The sequence below is a fragment of the Scyliorhinus torazame genome, chromosome 22 (assembly GCF_047496885.1).
Source record: "Scyliorhinus torazame isolate Kashiwa2021f chromosome 22, sScyTor2.1, whole genome shotgun sequence".
Classification (NCBI taxonomy): Eukaryota; Metazoa; Chordata; class Chondrichthyes; order Carcharhiniformes; family Scyliorhinidae; genus Scyliorhinus; species Scyliorhinus torazame.
The window spans coordinates 57,580,819-57,593,202 of NC_092728.1; the positions used below are offsets into that span (position 1 = coordinate 57,580,819).

General features: G+C 49.8%; 1 protein-coding gene across 4 annotated transcripts in view; it reads left to right on the plus strand.

Moving 5' to 3' along the window:
- The window catches only part of brinp1 (bone morphogenetic protein/retinoic acid inducible neural-specific 1), a 511,248-nt gene that overhangs the window by 468,914 nt on the left and 29,950 nt on the right, over window positions 1-12,384 (plus strand). The window lies entirely within an intron of this gene.

The window sequence follows — 12,384 nt, forward strand, 5'->3', positions numbered from 1 at the left end:
TCAGGGCTTCTGTGACTGACGAAGAATGTTCTTACCTTCACCAGAAATTCAGAATATGTCACCAAAATTTCATTTTGATGTCCAAATGGACAACTGAACAGAATATTTGCTGAGCGACCTCTAATATCCCACATGGGACTTATGGGTTGGGTTGATTATCTTCCCCATGGTCCTCGCCGAGTACAGTCCCGCCGCAGAGTGGCGGGGAAACTCCATGTAGCATTGTTTAAAAAGCCGACCTATAAGGTACGGACGGACCATAATGAGACCCGGTAGGGATCTACCGAGAAGTGTATTGTAAGTAAATCAAAGTTCTTTATTTTACTCGGTGTGGTCTCTCCACGTCCTTAGTAAACTACCATTGAGGTTACTGCAGTACATAGAACATAGAACATTACAGCGCAGCGCAGTACAGGCCCTTCGGCCCTCGATGTTGCGCCGACCTGTGAAACCACTCTCAAGCCCATCTACACTATTCCCTTATCACGCATATGTCTATCCAATGACCATTTGAATGCCCTTAGTGCTGACGAGTTCACTACTGTTGCAGGCAGGGCATTCCACGCCCTTACTACTCTCTGAGTAAAGAACCTACCTCTGACATCTGTCTTATATTCATCTCCCCTCAATTTAAAGCTACATCCCCTCGTGCTAGACATCACCATCCGAGGAAAAAGGCTCTCACTGTCCACCCTATCCAATCCTCTGATCATCTTGTATGCCTCTATTAAGTCACCTCTTAACCTTCTTCTCTCTAACGAAAACAGCCTCAAGTCCCTCAGCCTTTCCTCACAAGATCTTCCCTCCATACCAGGCAACATTCTGGTAAATCTCCTCTGCAGCCTTTCCAATGCTTCCACGTCCTTCCTATAATGCGGCGACCAGAATTGTATGCAATACACCAAATGCAGCCGCACCAGAGTTTTGTACATCTGAAACATGACCTCATGGCTCCGAAACTCAATCCCTCTACTAATAAAAGCTAACACACCGTACGCCTTCTTAACAACCCTTTCAACCTGGGTGGCAACTTTCAGGGATCTATGTCCATGGACACCGAGATCTCTCTGCTCATCCACACTGCCAAGAATCTTACCATTAGCCCAGTACTCTGTCTTCCTGTTATTCCTTCCAAAATGAATCACCTCACACTTTTCTGCATGAAACTCCATTTGCCACCTCTCAGCCCAGTGCTGCAGCTTATCTATGTCCCTCTGTAACTTGTAATATTCTTCCGCACTGTCCACAACTCCACCGACTTTAGTGTCATCTAAATTTACTCACCCACCCTTCTATGCCCTCCTCCAGGTCATTTATAAAAATGACAAACAGCATTTGAACAAGCTCCACATTTCCATTGTGCCCATCCCCTGCAGTTTTCCTCTCCATCCAATGCATCCTACGTCTTGCCTCATCGTATCATAATTGCCTTTCCCCCAGATATAACTCTTGCCCTGCGGTATGTACCTATCCCTTTCCATCATTAAAGTAGACGTAATCGAATTGTGGTCACTATCACCAAAGTGCTCACCTACCTCCAAATCTAACATCTGTCCTGGTTCATTACCCAGTACCAAATCCAATCTGGCCTCGCGACTCGTTGGCCTATCTACATACTGTGTCAGGAAACCCTCCTGCACACATTGGACAAAAACGGACCCATCTAAAGTACTCGAACTATAGCGTTTCCAGTCAATATTTGGAAAGTTAAAGTCCCCCATAACAACTAACCTGTTGCTTTCGCTCCAATCCAGAATCACCTTTGCAATCCCATCCTCAACATCTCTGGAACTTTTCGGAGGCCTATAGAAAACCCCTAACAGGGTGACCTCTCCTTTCCTGTTTATAACCTCAGCCCATACTACCTCAGTAGACGAGTCCTCATCAAACGTCCTTTCTGCCACCGTAATACTGTCCTTGACTAACAATGCCACCCCTCCCCCTCTTTTACCACCTTCCCTGAGCTTACTGAAATATCTAAACCCCGGCACCTGCAACAACCATCCCTGTCCCTGCTCTATCCATGTCTCCGAAATGGCCACAACATCGAAGTCCCAGGTACCAACCCATGCCGCAAGTTCACCCACCTTATTCCGGATGCTCCTGACATTGAAAAAGGCACACTTTAAACCACCTTCCTGCCTGCCGGTACACTCCTACAACTTTGAAATCTTACTCATGACCTCACTACTCTCAACCTCCTGTATACTGGAGCTACAATTCAGGTTCCCAAGCCCCTGCTGAACTAGTTTATCCCGAAGATCCTTAGTAAATTTCCCCCCCAGGATATTGGTACCCCCTCTTGTCCACGTGTAGACCATCCCGTTTGTCGAGGTCCCACCAACCCCAGAATGAGCCCCAATTATCCAGAAACCTGAACCCTCCCTCCTGCACCATCCCTGTAGCCACGCATTCAACTCCTCTCTCTCCCTATTCCGCGTCTCGCTATCACGTGGCACGGGTAACAACCCAGGGATAATAACTCTGTTTGTCCTAGATCTAAGTTCCACCCTAGCTCCCTGAATTCCTGCCTTACATCCCTATCCCTTTTCCTACCTAAGTTGTTGGTACCTATGTGGACCACGACTTGGGGCTGCTCCCCCTCCCCATTAAGGATCCCGAAAACACGATCCGAGTCATCACGCACCCTGGCACCTGGGAGGCAACACACCAACTGCGAGTCTCTCTCGTTCCCACAGAATCTCCTATCTATCCCCCGAACTATGGAGTCTCCAATGACTAATGCTCTACTCCTCTCCCCCCTTCCCTTCTGAGCAACAGGGACAGACTCTGTGCCAGAGACCTGTACCCAATGGCTTACCCCTTGTTAGGGGGGCGCCAACAGTATCCAAAGCGGCATACTTGTTACTAACGGGAACGACCACAGGGGATCCCTGTACTGACTGCTTCCTCCCAGCCCCTCTCACCATCACCCATCTATCTTTATTCTTCGGAGTAACTACATCCCTGAAGCATCTATCTATGACCACCTCTGCCTCCCGAATGATCCGAAGTTCATCCAGCTACAGCTCCAGTTCCCTAACACGTGTTCTGAGGAGCTGGAGATGGGTGCACTTCCCACAGATTAAATCAGCAGGGACACTGATGGCGTCCCTCACCTCAAACATTCTGCAGGAGGAACATTCCCTCCCATCCCCTCTAGATAAAAAAAGAAAAAGAAAGAAAGAGCTTACCTGTTATTCACTCCCCTTCTCAGCAAGCACTCACTCAGCAACCTTTGCGCCCCGCACGATAACACCTGAGGGAAAATAAAAGAAAAACTACTCACCAGTCACCAGCCAATCCCTCACCTGCAGGCTGTGACGTCACGGTTCAAATTCTTTCTAATTTTACCTGCCCTTGAGCCTTCCTCTTGATCTTTACAGCGGTTGTTTTTTTTTTGGTTAGAGGAGGGGGTAGGGAGGGAAACACTGAAGAAGTGTTTCGGGTTTAAGTGTCACTTGACAACAGCTGCTCCACAAACCACCTTCAAGTTAGGGTGAGCACATGGGCGTATGCAAATTTCCCCTGCAATAGCCAATTAGCAGCTCCGCTCTACTGTCCTCAGCTGGATGCTTGTCTTCACTTGAACAGCTGGGGTCTCTTGCTCAGGTACACCTTCAAGTTAGGGTGAGCACACGGACGTATGCAAATTTCACCTGCAACAGCCAATCAGCAGCTCTGCTCTACTGCCCTCTGCTGTATGCCTGCCTTCACTTGAACAGCTAGGGTCTCTTGCTCAGGTACACCTTCGATTTAGGGTGAGCACACGGACGTATGCAAATTTCCACCGCAAAAGCCAAATCAGCAGCTCCGCTCTACTGCCTGCTGCTACTGCACATGAGAAGCTCTGAGAAAATTATCTCCTTTGTGTACTCTAATGGATATAAGACCATAAGACATAGGAGCAGAATTACGCCACTTGGCCCATCGAGTCTGCTCCGCCATTCAATCATGGCTGATATTTTCTCATCCCCATTCTCCTGCCTTCTCCCCATAACCCCTGATCCCCTTATTAATCAAGAACCTACCTATCTCTGTCTTAAAGACACTGAGTGAATTATCCTCCACAGCCTTCTGCGGCAAAGAGTTCCACAGATTCACCACCCTCTGTCTGAAGAAATTCCTCCTCATCTCTGTTTTAAAGGATCGTCCCTTTAGTCTGAGATGGTATCCTCTGGTTCTAGTTTTTCCGACAAGTGGAAACATCCTCTCCACGTCCACTCTATCCAGGCCTCGCAGTTACTTGTAAGTTTCAATAAGATCCCCTCTCATCCTTCTAAACTCCAACAAGTACAGACCCAGAGTTCTCAAACGTTCCTCATATGTCACGTTCTTCATCCCAGGAATCATTCTTGTGAACCTCCTCTGGTCCCTTTCCAAAGCCAGCACATACTTCCTTAGATACGGGGCTCAAAACAGCTCACAATACTCCAAACGAGGTCTAACCAGAGCCTTATACAGCCTCAGAAGTACTTCCTTGGTCTTGTATTCTAGCCCTCTTGACATGAATGCTAACATTGCATTTGCCTTCTTAACTGCCGACTGAACCTCCAAATTAACCTTAAGAGAATCGTGAACAAGTCCCTTTGTCCCTTCTGCTTTCCGAAGCATTTCCCCATTTAGTAAATAGTGTATGCTTAAATTCCTCGTTCCAAAGTGCATAACCTCACACTTTTCCACATTATATTTCATTTGCCACTTCATTGCCCACTCTCCTAGCTTGTCCAAGTCCTTCTGCAGCCCCCTTGCTTCCTCAATACTACGTCTCATTATTGGCGGTATAATAATCCATGAATTTTATAATCCAGGCAGAAAATTAGCAGAGCAACTGAGGGACTTTGAAGACACCGTCAGCAATCAAGATTTCCTTTATTTTTGTCTTTTATAGCAATAGACAACAATAACCACTTTTATTTATTTAGTGCCTTTAATGCAATAAAACATCCCAAGGTGCCTCACCGAGGCATTCTAAACCATAATATGATACGAGCTGTATAAAGAGATGTTAGGCCAGATAACCACAGGCCACTGTGTCCTCTGATATTAGATCGCCCCGTCCAGGGATAAAAAAGATCCTCGCACATCCTTCCATCCACCCTGTCCAACACCAAAATAATTTTGCATGCTTCAGTGTGATCACCTCTCATTCTTGTAACCTCCGGCAAATATAGGCCAAGCCTCCACAATCTCTCCGCAAAGGATAATCCCGCCTCCCAGTGATCAGCCTTGTGAACCTATGTTGCATACCCTCGATGACAAGCATATGCTTTCTTAGGTAAGGAGTCCAAAGCTTTACACAATACTCCAGGTGCCATCTCATCAAGGTTGTACGCAATTGCATCAAGACTTCTTTACTCTGAAGAATACACCAACAGTCAAGACTGGATGTTCCAAAGATAACAAAAAGACAAAATTAACAGCTCTGTATCTGAATGTGTATAGTATATGTGCATGGAGAAAATTATCAGCCATGATCGAGTGGCCGAGCAGACTCGATGGGCCGAATGACCTAATTCTGCTCCTATAGTCTTATAGTATTCATAACAAAATAAACAAATTGATAGGCACATTGAAGTAAAATAAAGATCTGTCAGCCATTAGGGAAACCTGGCTTAGGATGACAAGGATTGGGTCTTGAATACTATGGGGTATATCATATTCAAGAAAAGTAGCAAGTTAGGTAAAGGGGTAGCACTGTGAATTAAGGATGGTATTGGTGCAATAGTTAGAGATTACCGGGCAGCACGGTGGCGCAGTGGTTAGCATTGCTGCCTCACAGGGCTGAGGTCCCATTGTGGACGTTTACAGCAGCCGGCGCGGAGGGAAAGACTGCCCCCATGGCACAGGCCTGCCTGCGGATCGGTGGGCCCCGTGCGTGGTCCAGGCCACCATGGGGGGCACCCCCCGGGGCCAGATCCCCCCGCGCACCCCCGAGGACTCCGCAGGCCGCCCGCAGAGCCAGGTCCCTCCGGTAAGGACCTTGTTTTATTTACGCCGGCGGGATTGGCCGAAAACGGGCGGCCACTCGGCCCAACGCGGAGCAGAGGATCGCCAGGGGGCCACTGCCAACGGCCCCCCGCCCAGCGCAACGCGATTCCCGCCCACGCCGAACAACCGGCACTGGGGAATCCGGCAGCCGGCGTCGGGGCAGCCCCCCCGGCGATTCTCCGACCTAGCGGGGGGGGGGCGCGGAGAATCCCGGCCCATATCTTGAATAATGTGCACCGTTTTGGTCTCATTATTTAAAGAAGGATGTAACTGCATTGGAGATGGTTCCGAGGTAGTTTACAAGATTCATGCCTGAAATGAGTGGGTTGTCTTATGAAAGGTTTGACAGACTGGGCTTTGTTTTTATTGGAGTTCAGAAGAGCGAGGGGTGATTTGATTGAAGTATTTCAGATCCTGAATGAACTTGACAAGGTTAATATGGAAGGGATGTTTCCTCTGGTGGGTGAGTTCAGAACCAGGGACATTGTTTTAAAACTAGGGGCCGCCCTTTTGGGACAGAGAAAAATAAGCTTTTTTTTCTCACAGAGAGGAGTGCTTCTCTGAAACTCTGCCTAAGGAGGTGGATGTTTCTATGGTAGATAGATTCTTGTCAGGCAATGGAATCAAAGTTCATCGGGGGTAGATGGGAATGTGGAACTCAAAACACAAAAACATCAACCATGATCTAATAGAATGGTACCATAAACAGAAAGTGTTTGATTGTGATTTCCCCCTTTTTCTCAACCCCTCAGCTTTGTGGTGGTCCAGTATTTATTAATAACTCCACAGCAATTTCGAGATATGGTAAACTCAGAGGGTTAGTTTATGAGCATACATTCAAACATGAGAGGAAGGCCGCAAGGTAGCCTCCATTTCACTCGTACATGGAAAGAAGGTCAGAGTAAGAAAGATTTACATTACAAAGACCACATAATAAAGAATTATTATTTCATGCGAGCACAGATTATGGAATCAAAGTTCAGTGATGTGTTCTTTCACAGAGATTGGCAGGCTTATAAATGGATACTGGATATTTCACTTTTCCAATCTCGATGAATCCCATGATGGCATAGGCACGTAGAGATGAATTAATCATTAGTCTTGCAGGCACTGGTACAGAAGTTGAGAAGTTCCAGTAGAAACATTGTAGATGGGGAGTAAGCATTCACCTGGAACAAGCCGTTGCTCTGAGCTGGTGCTTGCGAGATGGAAGATGGCAGACTGATTGGCAGCACAGCAAGACAATATAACTTGTTCTTCTCACTAGGAGGTCATGCGACTCCTACCTTTCCACTTGGGCTTTGACAATGGATGCATCTTTCTTTATCTGAATTCTTTTTTTTTAATAAACAATTTTATTGAGGTATTTTTGGCATATAAAACAATGACATTGTACTGTACAAAAAAGAGAAGCAAATAACGCATAGTACACACCACAACTCCATTCTCGCAAGGCCCTGTCTTAACCACCCCATACTCTACTCTACCCAAGCACCCCCCCTGCTGACGGTTAATTCTCCGTGAAGAAGTCAATGAATGGCTGCCACCTCAGGGCGAACCCCGATAGTGAACCTCTCAAGGCGAACTTAACTTTCTCTAGACCGAGAAAGCTCGCCATGTCCGATAGCCATACTTCGGTCTTCGGGGGCCTTGAGTCCCTCCATGCCAACAGTATTCGTCGCCAGGCTACCAGGGAAGCAAAGGCCAAGACGTCGGCCTCCTTCTTCTCCTGGACTCCCGGGTCCTCCGACACCCCAAAGATTGCCACCTCAGGACTCATTACCACCCCCGTTTTCAAAACCCGGGACATGATGTCCGCGAATCCCTGCCAGTACCCCCTGAGTTTAGGGCATGACCAGAACATGTGCACGTGATTAGCCGGCCCACCGGCGCATCTGGCACACTTGTCCTCCAGCCCGAAAAATTTACTCATCCAGGCCACTGTCATGTGGGCCCGGTGCACGACCTTAAACTGGATCAGATTGAGCCTGGCGCATGTTGCGGTCATGTTTACTCTGCTCAGAGCTTCTGCCCAAATACCGTCCTCCATCTCCCCCCCGAGCTCGTCTTCCCACTTAAGCTTCAGGTCCTCAGTCTGTGTATCCTCTGCTCCCATTCGTTCTTTGTAAATATCTGAGAATCTACCCTCACCTACCTCTCCCCTCGATACTACCCTGGCCTGCCTCCCCTTTGGCAGGAGGTTTGGGAAGGACGGCACCAGCCTGCACACGAAATCCCGCACCTGCAAGTATCTAAAGTCATTCCCTCCCGCCAGCCCAACCTTCTCCTCCAATGCCCTCATGCTCGGGAAGCTCCCTTCCAAGAACAGATCACCCACCCTCGCAATCCCCACCCTCCGCCACAGTCGATACCCACTGTCCATGTTCCCCAGGGCAAATTGCTGATTGCTGCAGATTGGGGTCCAATCCGATGCTCTCACCTCCCCTATATGCCTCCTCCACTGGCCCCAGATCCGAAGAGCCGCTACCACTATAGGGCTGGTGGAGTACCGCGCCGGTGGGAGCAGCAGAGGCATCATAACCAGGGCTGCCCCTGCACGAAGCAGCCTCCATCCACTCCCAAACCGACCCCGTACCCACCATCCATTTCCTTTTCATTGCTATGTTGACCGCCCAGTAGTAGTTGCTGAAGTTCGGCAACGCCAGACCCCCTTCCCCTCTGTTCCTTTCGAGCATCACCTTCCTCACCCGCGGGGACTTCCCCGCCGAGACAAATCCCAGGATAATTTTATTCAGCCTCTTAAAGAAGGATCTCGGGATGAAAATGGGGAGACACTGAAATATGAACAAGAATCTCGGGAGAAACGTCACCTTAACAGTCTGCACCCTCCCGGCTAGTGACAGCGGGAGCGCATCCCAACTCCGAACCTCCTCCCTCACTCGTTCCACCAGTCGGGACAGGTTGAGCTTATGCAACTTGCCCCAGTCCCGTGCCACCTGTATCCCCAAGTATCTGAAGCTTTGTCCTACCAGCCTGAACGGCAACCCCTTCAGCCTACTCTCCTGCCCCCTCACCTGAATTACGAACAACTCGCTCTTAGCCACGTTCAGTTTATATCCTGAAAAACGGCCAAATTCCCTCAGGGTTTCCATGATACCGTCCATGCCCGCGTATAACAAGACTTTATGTTCCACTCCCACCCGGACCAGCCCTTTCCAGTCCCTTGAAGCTTTCAGAGCAATTGCCAGGGGCTCTGTGGCCAGCGCGAACAGCAGTGGGGAGAGAGGGCAACCCTGTCTTGTCCCGTGGTGCAGTCTGAAATAATCTGATGTCGTCCTGTTCATCCTTACACTAGCCTCTGGGGCCTGATATAAAAGCCTAGCCCAGTCAATGAACCCCTCCCCGAACCCAAACCGTCCCAGCACCTCCCACAGATAGTCCCACTCGACCCAGTTAGAAGCCTTTTCCGCATCCATAGCTTCCACTACCTCTGCCTCCCTGCTCTACGGGGGCATCATAATCACATTAAGCAGCCTTCTTAGATTGGCCACCAGTTGCCTACCCTTTACAAACCCGGTTTGGACCTCCGCAATTACGTCCGGTACACAGTTCTCAATTCTAGTCGCCAAGATCTTGGCCAGTAATTTAGCGTCTACGTTGATCAAAGAGATCGGCCTGTATGACCCACAAGCCTCCGGGTCTTTACCCCGTTTCAGAATAAGCAAAATAGTGGCCTGCGACATCGTCGGGGGTAGAACCCCTCTGTCTCTTGCCTCGTTAAAAACACTGACCAGCACCGGCCCCACTATCTCGGCAAACGTTTTATAAAACTCCACCTGATACCCATCCGGCCCCGGGGCTTTACCCGACTGCATGACCTTCAGGCCCCTCAATACCTCTTCGATCCTGACCAGGGCCCCCAGTCCGTCTACTACCCCCCTACCCACTCTTGGGAAGGTCAGTCCGTCCAGGAATCACCTCACCCCTCCGGTCCCCTGGGGGGTTCCGAACTGTACAGCTTACTATAGATTTCCCTCCCCATCCGCTATCCTTCCTATCTCCCCAGACGCTTCTCTCTTCCTTAGTTGTTGCGCGAGCATTCTACTGGCCTTCTCTCCATGCTCATATATCGCGCCTTTTGCCTTTCTAAGCTGCTCTACGACCTTGCCTGTAGTCAGCACCCCGAACTCGGCCCGCAACCTCTGTCGTTTCCTGAGTAACTCTGGCCTCGGGGACCCCGCGTGGCTCCTGTCCGCCCGTAAAATTTCCTTAACCAGTCGGTCCGTTTATGCCCTATCTGTCCTGTCCCTATGAGCCCGGATTGAGATCAGCTCCCCTCTCACCACTGCCTTCAGCGCCTCCCAGACCACCGCTGCTGAGACTTTTCCGATATCATTAACCTGCAGGTAATTCTGCATGCATTTCCTCAGCCTCTCGCACACCGCCTCATCCGCTAGCAATCCAACTTCCAGCCTCCATTGTGGGCGCTGAAAGCTATCCTTACAAATCTGTAGATCTACCCAGTGCGGAGCACGGTCCGATATGGCAATTGCCGAATATTCTGCCCCCACCATGCCGGCCAGCAAATCCCTACTCATGACAAATTCGGGAATACACCGTGTGTACGTGGCAGTAGTACGAAAACACCCTCGTCGACAGTCGGCTAAATCTCCACGGATCAGCTCCCCCCATTTGCTCCATGAACCCTCTCAGTTCCTTTGCCATCACTGGCAACCTGCCCGTTTTTGAACACGACCGATCCAGGCTCGGGTCCAGGACTGTGTTAAAGTCCCCACCCATGATCAGTTTGCGCGAGTCCAAGTCAGGGATCTTTCCTAGCAACAGCCATGTGTCGCACATCCTCTGGCTCGCCTCCTGGCCGGCTCCACCCATGACCTCCTCACTGTTGCCATGTCCAATTTCCATCCTCGTCAGCAGACCAACTCTCCCCCCCCCCCCCCCCCCCCCCCGCTAGCAACACCATCCTACCACCTAACCCCTGCTCTAATCTAACTATATGAACACCTCCCACCTGGCTTCCATTGACTAGCCCACCCAGCTAGCCTGGTGGCTCCCAGCTTTGGTGCCAACGTGTCTCTCACCCATTGTTCCCTGGCTCCCCTCCCCCCCGCCCATCTATACCACTTCCCCAAACCAGTCCTGCTTAAATAACTACTCTATACAAGGCAGAAACATCCCCAACAATAGTGCAATTTACATCAAACAAATAGAGATAAGAAGTACCAGGCACTCTCAGCCCTTCCCCTCCACACACAGAAAAAGATTGCAAAAAATTCCCCCGAAACCCCCATCATAACCGTACCTTTTTAACTATTTTCTTTTTTATATTTTCCCCCGACCAAAACTCCAACCAAACAAGTAACCCAAAAAGGAAACATTCAAGGAAACCACGAAAAGAACAAGAAAAACACATCGCAACCAAAATACATCCACCTAAAAAGGTCGAAAAAACAAAAAGAACGGACCCAAGCACGCAGGCATCTCTCACAGCGAGAGAGAAACAAAATAGACTTAAACATTCTACCATGAGTCCAAGAGTCCTCAGCTCAGGGCCAGCCCTTGTTTCTTAACAAAGTCCATCGCCTCCTGGGGTTCCTCGAAATGGTGGTGCTGACTCATACGTAACCCACTGTCGCGCCGGAAAAAGCAGCCCGAATTTCACCTTGTTCTTATACAAAATCTCCTTCACCTGTCTGTAGCCTCCCCTCCTGCTGGCCACCTCAGTACTCAGGTCTTGGCAAACACGCAGGGTGCTATTGTCCCAAGTACAGCTTTGTGTGCTCTTGGCTCATTGCAGAACCAGCTCCTTGTCCAGGTACTTATGGAACCGGACCACCATCGCTCGTGCGGGACCCCCTCGTCACGGCTGCCTCACCTGCACTCTGTGTGCCCTGTCCACCAGCAGCGGGCGAGGGAACACCTCGTTCCCCAGCAGCTTCTGAAACATACCCTCCACATACCCGGCAGCATCCAGCCCCTCAGCCGCCTCTGGGAGGCCAACGATTCTTACATTCTGCCGGCGGGATCTGTTGTCCAGGTCCTCCAGCCTTTCCAGGAGCATTTTATGCTCATCCCTCGACCTCCAAATCTCCACGTCCGCCACCGTTTGAAAGTCGGCCTGCTCCTCCACCGTCTTCTCCAGCTTCTGGAGCTTCTCAGCCTGATCATCCAGCCATTTTTCCAATCGGTCCATCGACCTCTGTAGCTGCTCCAAGTTATCGCGCTTCAGAGCTAAAACGCCCTCCTGCATGGCCTGTAGCAGCTGCTCCATTGTAGGCTGGGCTGTCGGCGCCTTGCTCTGGACATCGGCCATATTGGTCTCTCTCACAGCCTCCACCGTGCCCTTGCTTGACCACTTCTTCTGCTGTTTACAGTCCCTCCGGTTTCTTAAGTCCATACAACTCTGTATGG